We start from the raw sequence: 9,202 nt of genomic DNA, 5'->3' as shown, positions 1-9,202 counted from the left end.
AACAGTGCATGTCTGTTCAACATTATTCCACTTACCCCTGAGCCGAGTCTACAGACAATGTGCATGTGGCTGTACACATATGTTTGACATGGCTGTCCCTACTTTGCAATGGTGCCACAGACCAGCACAGGTTTACAGTACACTGGCCTGATGTGTGGTATATGACCTTGCCAATCACATGTAGATGGCATGTCTTCTGCTGAAGTGATGACTGACATGCATACATGTTTAACACAATGGTGTCCTTTCAAATATACAGTGAGGTACTGGTGTCCCAATGCAGGGTCGTGTTATATTAGTGTGGACCTTCAGCTGACACAATGTTGTCAGTCCACCCTAAAGATATACAGTGACATACTGCACATTGAGCTGATGTGCATAGCCATTGCAGGGCATCATGTGGCTTCACTATTGCTATACAGTGTGAGTTACAGACACAATTCATAGCCATGACTGTGTTCATGTACAATACATATCTAATGTGGAATGTGACCCATATCACTGAGGTGCATACACACTAAACCCTAATGTGGAATGTGTGACACAGGTCACTGAAGGGTATACAGATGACACCCCTGCACATCTGCAATCATATTGTGGATGCCTGGCAACTATGCCCAGACATGGGTAACTTTGCAGTACGCCATGTTCCACATGCCATCTGTGTACCTCACACACATGAGAGGCAACCATGACAGTGATGTCTCACACCAGCAAGGTGAATGTACTGTAACTGTGGCCTGCTGTGGCTTATATGTGTATGTTGTGCAACACATGTATGTATTTGGATACTGTATAGGTTAAAGCTTTCATGTCGTGACACACTCAAAATTTTCAAGACATGTTTTGTATTGCTTTGACGTCATGCCTACACAAGGTGTGCACAGCCCTGTATGATGTTTAGTGTGTCACATCTGCAATATAATCATTACACAAAGGCCATAGTTGTATGGTGTCGAGCCAATGTACAACAGGGTCTACACACATGTACATCCCTTGTACTGTGTGTGTTGCTTCATGTCTCTGGCCATCCTCCATGGCCATGTGTAAACATGTTCTGTCCAATGGTTGTGATGGGCATCTATTTCATATGTCAATGTTGTCCCATATGACATACACCTGTAGATGCCATATGATCCACTGAGGACAGGTTTATGCAGACAAAGGGTGGTCTGTTTGGGATGTGAGATATCATGTTTTGCAGGATAGTTAACCAGTGTTGCAGTCAACCCACAAAATGTCATGGACATGTCAGATAGCAGATGACATTGTGTGACATTCATAGCAAGGGTATACTCCACAAGGTGACTCCTGTCGATTTGTCATAATCCAGCTCCATAACATATAGAGTGTGTGCACACATATGCTCTATGTATAGTACTGTTTGCATTCCCCACATGTGTGATGCTGATCTGTAGTACATGTCCCTACAGTGAACCACACCTCCACCATTGTATTTACAGCTGTCCACACATCTGGCAATAACAGTTTGTAAGGTTTAGTGTAGGTGTTTCATAAAGTCTTTAAATATTCCACATGGGTAACCACTGTGATGCATTGCAGGTCTGGCCTGTATATATTAACAGGATCACCATACATTATGTGTATGTGTGTTAAATGGCCACATGGCAGATAGCATGCATCTAATATGATCCGTGTGTTATCAAGCCTGATAAGTAAAACAAACTCACCAGCAACAGGCTGCCGCCGCTGCGAAACACCAGAGGTACCTAAATAGGAGTGTCAGAGGAGTATGATCATCATCCACACCTGTGTGATAGCTGCAGGGTGCAATGTGCATGTTGGCACATAAGCCAGTACAATAGACTATGCTATGCAGTATGTACATCTGTGCATACATGGAGTAGCAAACTATAGTATGTGGCTTGTGTACATACATGCCTTGTATATGATGTTAAGTTAAATATTGTACAGCAACACATGTATCTATATTAAATATACTTGTGTTATATGTGCAGTAGTGACTTACAGGCCAACTCCTGGCTCAGTGGTTGTGAGACACCCACCTCCACAATACCAGCTGAAGCTTGTGGATGGAGTTCTGCAGGTGTCCCCAGGTTGGCCAGGTGCTCCTCAGTATGTGTGAGTGGGGGCTGGGTGAGTGACCCCCCCCACCTGTTGAAACTTGTTCCCTGGCGATTGCGTTTGCACGCTTTTCACCCATCTAATTAAGTCAGTGCAGTGTTGGCGCACCTGCTGATAGGTGTGAATGTGGCCACCAACATCATTTGCCCTCCTGCAAACTTCGTCCCACTGGGCATCCCAGTGCTGTGCATCCTGTGGCACATGTCTGAAAAGTGTCTCATAGTTGTCAAGAAGGTCTGGAATGAGGACCTCATCCTCCATGCTGCTGTACGGTGGCAGCCTGGTACGCGGCATACCTGGCAGACATTATGATGGTGACAGGTCCCAGTAACTCACAGAAAAGTACAAATGTACAGCTGCACATGCATGTGTAACACATTTACTATAATTACAAATATGGCTTTGCAAATCTGCATGACACTAACAGCACTGACATGTTTAACTCACACACATTTGACACTTACTGGTGAATTCATGTTATCACCATATATGTGTGTGTCAAGTGATGACATTGCTCATACTCCATGTGGATGTTGTCTTGATGTGGGCATGTCTGTTTGCCTGTTCTGGTGTCTTTACCTATTAGCACATGCCAGGATGTGTTGACATTAATGCAAGAGACCTTAATGCTGTGTATATGTCACATATATAGTCATACACAGCCTTAAGGGACATGACCTGTGACCCTGCAGACTTGCTCACAGCAAATTTTGCATGTATGTGTTTTGCCATATACATCTACATGGCACTGTACAGCAGTATAGAATCCTGCCATGTATTACCCATGTTGCACATGTGAAACACATGGGACAATGGCTAGCTTGATGGTATTTGCAGGGTTGGATATCAACTACAGCACGTATAGTCATAGTGAATTAGTAGGCTATATGCCCTGGGCCATGTACAAGCATAGGCTGAAAGGTTACCTAGCTGTAGCCAACAGACAGGTAACTTTCAGTGGCCAGTTCAAGCAGTACCACAGAACTGATGCACAGGTTTACTGATATATTTGCCATGCTGCCATCACACCATGTCTCAAAGAGGGGCAATGTGCAGCTATGCTAACAGCGATGCATAGTATGGCAGGAGTATGTAAAGTGTATGGGACAGGGATCTGTCAGGCATGTTATGATCCTTGCTCTAGACAGCTGGATGTCCATGAAGTATGTGTTTATTTGAAATCAGGATGTGTAAGTGTAACATATCCAACATCTCTGGGTTGGACATGGCTTTATTCAGGGTAGGGATTATGCTACATAGTGGAGCTAAGTTTTGGGAAGGCCGGTGTAGGCCATATGAACATGGCCAATAACACTTAAAGGAAATATGTGAACTATTATGGGTCAATTGAGTGTTGAGTATGGGTAAGCAATGATCTCTATATTCATGGATGGCACCCTGTCATGATTAGGGGTGCCACTTACGACTACCTGACTTGTGTGGTGAAGTGACTATCAAAGGAAAGACTACTGTCCATCTGGATCTCATACACACACAGTTTCCATTATGTTGCCCACTGCCTAGGTGGTAGTTCATGGTTACAAGGTTTTTAACATAGGGGATGACAATGCAATACTTTGCAGTGAGATTGGGGTCATACGTCAGACACCACACATCCGACCCACAAAGACCCTTCTGTATGTTGCCCACAGCACTCATTGAGTCAACTATAGTTCCTAGTTCATTGTCATTTGCAAACTTCAATAGGCAGATGCCTTCTGTGTTGGTCTGTGTGGTATAGCTTTAGATAACAAAGAGGGGGAGTACCAGGACTGAACCCTGTATTACTGTAGTTGGCACTGGTTTGCTGTGCATGTATTAGTCAGACACCTTCTGTAGTACTGGTTCTGCCAGCGGTCCATTTGCCAACCAATCATATGACATAGGTATATACACCTAGTTTACTGAGTGTAGCTGGAACCCAGTATGGGTGATGGTGTCCTAGGACATGGCAAGGTCAAGATATGCTGTGTGAATCAACCTTAGTGTCATCTACATCTGTACTGACTACATCAAAAACGTTGATCAAGGTTCATGGGCTTACAGACTAGACTCAGCAAGGTAGTACTGCACTATTTCCCATTATCAGTGGTGTCTCCCCCTTTGTGGGTGTGATAACTGTTGTTGTGCACCATTCAGTGTGTACACAGCCTGACATGCAACTATGATTGAACATGATGTGTAGGTGGAGAGCTAATTGTTCTGACATTTGTGTAAAACACACCCTGTGATGCTGACAGGTCCCATGCAAGCTGTATGCATGGCTTTAGAGAGAGCAGCTTGTACCTGCATAGTTGTTATTACAGGGGCTCTGTAGTGTACATGGATATATAAATATGTGTACCTGTTGGGGAGGAGGTGAGTGTGGGTTTAGGTTATCCAAGACTCTATCTGGATGAACACGTGCTATTTCTGTAGGTGCAGTACTTCTCATGTCATAGTGATGTGAAGCACGGCAGGTCTTGTTGTTGCCATTACGATTCATGACACAGCTATAGAATGCTCTGTGGTTGGCCTCATAATATGTGGCTGATTAGTTTCACATTGGCTTTGTGTGGCCTTATATGGAGTATCTAAATCTTACTGAGGCTGACCAGGGATCACCTCCACTCATGTGTGTTCACTCTTGCAGCAGTTTCTACCTTCTGTGGTACAGTTAATGGCAGGGTACCACCAGTTTGCCTTCCTGTTTGTGTTTGGTGGAATCTTGGTTCTGTTTCAATAGCACAATCACTGCACTAATGTGAGTTCTTGAAGTGCATTTGTGTAGGATTCAGCATTTGCATATGCATTGTCCATTTGCATGGGTGACATGACATTCACCGCTTCTGTCTTAAGAAGTATAACATTGGCTTTGGAAACTATGTGTAGCATAATACTAGCCCTGTTTGTGTGATTATGATGATCCAGGTCATTGTGGTGATGAAATCCAACATGTATTAAGCACAGACATGGGTACATGAGGAGTCTTCCCAGTTAATAGTGGGATAGCTGAGAGTAGCCATTATTATGTTTTTTTGTCCCAAACCTATTATTCCCCATTACAGCACAATATGACAGTTGGGAATTCAGAGGCATGGCAGGTAATCTGTAGCAAGGTGCAATTTGGCTTCCACTTTAGCACAGAGGTAGTTGCTCAGCATAATGCACCTGAAGTTATGCAAGTGCAACTAGCCTGTGGGTGTACATATCCTTCAGGAATATGGACACACCTGTGGCCTGTGTGTTCCACTAAAGGATAATGGCCAAGAGGTTAGGTATGTGTTATAACATGGTCATGCAGAGGTTCTCTCTGGAGCCTTGAACCATATCTCAGTCACTGCACAGTTATGTTATCCATGTTAAGGATTGACGTACATCAGTCCATATTGAGTTTCCAAAATGTATGATTGAGTAGCTAGACACGCAGTTTATTGCTTGGCTGTCCCTGTTACAGCAGTGGAATTGTCACTTGAACCTTGCATGATGAATGCACAATAGGGGAAGCATGACCCCTAGCCAGTATCCAGATTCCCAGGGGAGACAGGTGCAGGCAATGTCTGGCAAAGCATCATGGTCTGTCAACCATGTTATCCCAGGCAGAGAGATACTGGATACCCTGTGGATTACACCAGTACATTAGACAATTGTGGAATACAATCCTTTTGTCCTTGTACTGCAGTATCATTCTGGGCAATGGCAGACTGCTACCCAGGCCTTGGGACATACCTACATGGGCTACAAGACCTGACAGTTCCTACATGTGTGTTTCCATGCAGTCCAGGCTATGGCATCCCAGGTCCTGCACAACTACATGGAATATGCCAGAGCCATGTGTACAGTTTGAAAGGTGGTCTGAGTGAATGGGTATGTGGCTAATCATGGCAGACAGGCAGCTGACAGTATGTTTGCTTGGTGTGTGACATAATGCTGGACTTTGCATTCACATATGAGTACTGTTGGGCATGTTTCTGGCCACGTGTTCTGAGGAGTGGCACAGTTTTGCAACCTATGTCATACAGTTGTGTACTTTGTTGTCTGTCTATTCTAGCTTGGGAGGTCCCTTGCTTGGCCAGATACTTGGAAGCCTCTGTGAATGTGTGTGCTTTCTGGTGGTATGTGTGGGTGTCCTTACTGTGTTCTGGTAAGGGTATGTGTTGAGTGTGGTGATGCGATGCATGTGTTAACCTACACAGCATGACTGTCCAGTCCAGTCATGATTGTAGATTGGACTGCCTTCCAGCTTGCCTCTGTAGCTGTATCCCAGACAAGTTGTGGGGTGTGGTGTTAGGTGGGTTTGGCAGTGTACATGGCATAAAGATTACATTCCCCCAGGATTGCCACATGCACAAAACTGACATTACTAAACATCAGTAGCTGACTAGTGGACATGCCTGTATAAGCATTCAGTACTACAAGTACCAAGTACTGTATTTAGTTTACGTATTGCTTATGAAGATGTTTTAGACGATGATGCTCACAAGTACATATTTCAGTTATGGACGTGTAAACACTGGCTATTACAGAAACATAGTAGCTAACTTTAGCAGCAATTCTCATCTGAGGAGCACATCACATCCTGATAGTTGATTACAGATGATGCAAGTGTCAACAGGTCTGTATCCTTTTCTGGGTATATACACACATATCCTCCAGAACCATGAGGTCTGTTGGGCATGGTCAGCCACTCCCCAAACAGAGTCAGGTATCAATAGACTCTGCTGCCACTATCAACATGATCAGGATATAACTTTGCAGTACGCCATGTTCCACATGCCATCTGTGTACCTCACACACATGAGGAACAACCATGACAGTGATGTCTGACACCAGCAAGGTGAATGTACTGTAACTGTGGCCTGCTGTGGTTATATGTATATGTTGTGCAACACATGTATGTATTTGGATACTGTATAGGTTAAAGCTTTCATGTCGTGACACACTCAAAATGTTCAAGACATATTTTGTGGTGCTTTGACGTCATGCCTACACAAGGTGTGCACAGCCCTGCATGATGTTCAGTGTGTCATATAGCCATTTGTCCCAGCACTGTAACAAGGGTCACAACACATTTGAATAACATGTACACATGCACAGCTGCTATTGCTTGCAAATGATACTAGAGAGGTAGATATTACATGTCTTATGTGCATGGATAGTTACCTAGCTCTTCCAATTGTCTTTGCTATTATGTTGCTAAACTGTCAGATGAATACAATTGATATTTATCCTGTTATTGAGTATTGTAATTGCCAACAGACATAACTAATGTTTGCATAACATAACACAAATGCTATGTAAGATGGAATACAGATGAGACAGATCTGCCTAGGATACTGTACATTACACAGCTATTGGCGCATTATCCCACAATGCAAATCATATTTGCATAGTAAGGCCACTTTTGACATGCTCATCTCACTAATACACCCATACATATGTCTGTTGTTACAATATATCATCATATACTATCCCCTGTTATAGCACATACTTGTTGGACCAACCCTGACACAGACAATGGTTGGAAAATAATTAATGAATTCCAAGCCCAAATATATCATCCCTTGTGGTGTATGAGGAGTTTGCCTTGTGACATACAGCAGTACACACATAGAATACTACAGGCATAACTACTGCTCAACAATACATTACTACAAGATAGCTATTTCCACTATATGCATTGATTACATTGTAATTATTACAGAATAGGTACTACATACACAGACATACTACAATGTATACGTACCTTATTGGTAATCGGAGGTGTTATTGAGTGGTATTTTGTTTATTTCAGTCTTTGTTTTATTTCTTTTTGGGGTGTTTTGTAATGTTCTGCAGGTATATACAGATGGTTTGAATGTGTAACATCCTTTTATAGTCAGAGATCGGTACCATGTGCTATCCTGATCACCAATTGGTGTTCCAAAGTAGTTAATTACATGCACATCAGCTGTGTAGCTACTCCATTAGCCAATACCATGGCAACAGTGAAGTATAACTGAGTACTCTGATTGTGTGTTGTCCCTTTGCCTTACTTGTGAGGAAGACAGCCTAGAAGTGTGGTCTGAAATCTATTGCAACAGCTGTATGGTGACAAACCCAACTATATTGTGTGTAATGTCTAGAAGTTTTGGTCTACATGTTGGTACTGCTGTTATATTTCTGAACATTGCTACTTGTGCAGAGTTTGTCTGTACCTAATACTTCTGCATATGTTTCAGTCTGGCCAGGTTGTTTTACCAGCTCAAAACTGTATGGCTATGCATATAATGTTAGGGGGTTTACAGTGTGCTCACCAGATATCTTTAGTTTGGTATAAATGTGTATCATACTGTGCTGATAATCAGTAATTGGTAACACATCCTGGTGTAATTACTTTTCAACCCTCTGAAACATGATTCGTTCAAACAAACCCTGTCACATCAGCAGCTGTTCCATTGTATAACAGAAACTATTTCACATAGGGCCATGTTAGTGTGACTCTGTCTAGGTATGTCAAGGTTTCAGCAGATGTCATATAGTGGGTGGATAATTGGTAATGGTATGACAGTATGTATTGGAGTAATTAGTTTGGGTGTGGGGGAGATGTTGTTGGTGGGTGTACATAGCAGATGCAGGTGTGTAGACACCGCTTTTATACATATTCTATATGTGTGTGGGGGTTCTTTCTATTATCCTAATTACTATGGTAATTGCAGGCGGATTCATTAAAACACTGTTAAATGCTTCCTGTATTGCATGCAAATAATGTTAGTCTTTGAATCGTTTTGGCCATACATCAGAATGTAATAAAGGTTTGCTAAATAGAAGATGTCTGTGTATTTCTGTTATGGATATTTGCAGTCATTGTAGTTGTGTTGGTGACTAACCCTATTTGTCTCATGTCTGTATGACATATTTGTAATAGTGTATTGGCATATACTCTTCATATGTTATGTTTATATTGCTTGGGGGGGAGGCAGAATGTGCGATTGCTATGGTCCATGTTATACTCAGATTTGAACACTTCAGATGCTGTATACATGTATGTATCTTCATGTACTGGTAATATATATTATTGCATATGTTTATATGTACCTCCATAGATGTGTAGATGTGTATAACCTATCTATATATC

This window comes from Protopterus annectens, chromosome 4.part0, assembly GCF_019279795.1.
Source record: "Protopterus annectens isolate FY-2018-M chromosome 4.part0, PAN1.0, whole genome shotgun sequence".
In the NCBI taxonomy this organism is placed as follows: Eukaryota; Metazoa; Chordata; order Ceratodontiformes; family Protopteridae; genus Protopterus; species Protopterus annectens.
This window is presented reverse-complemented; position numbering follows the sequence as displayed.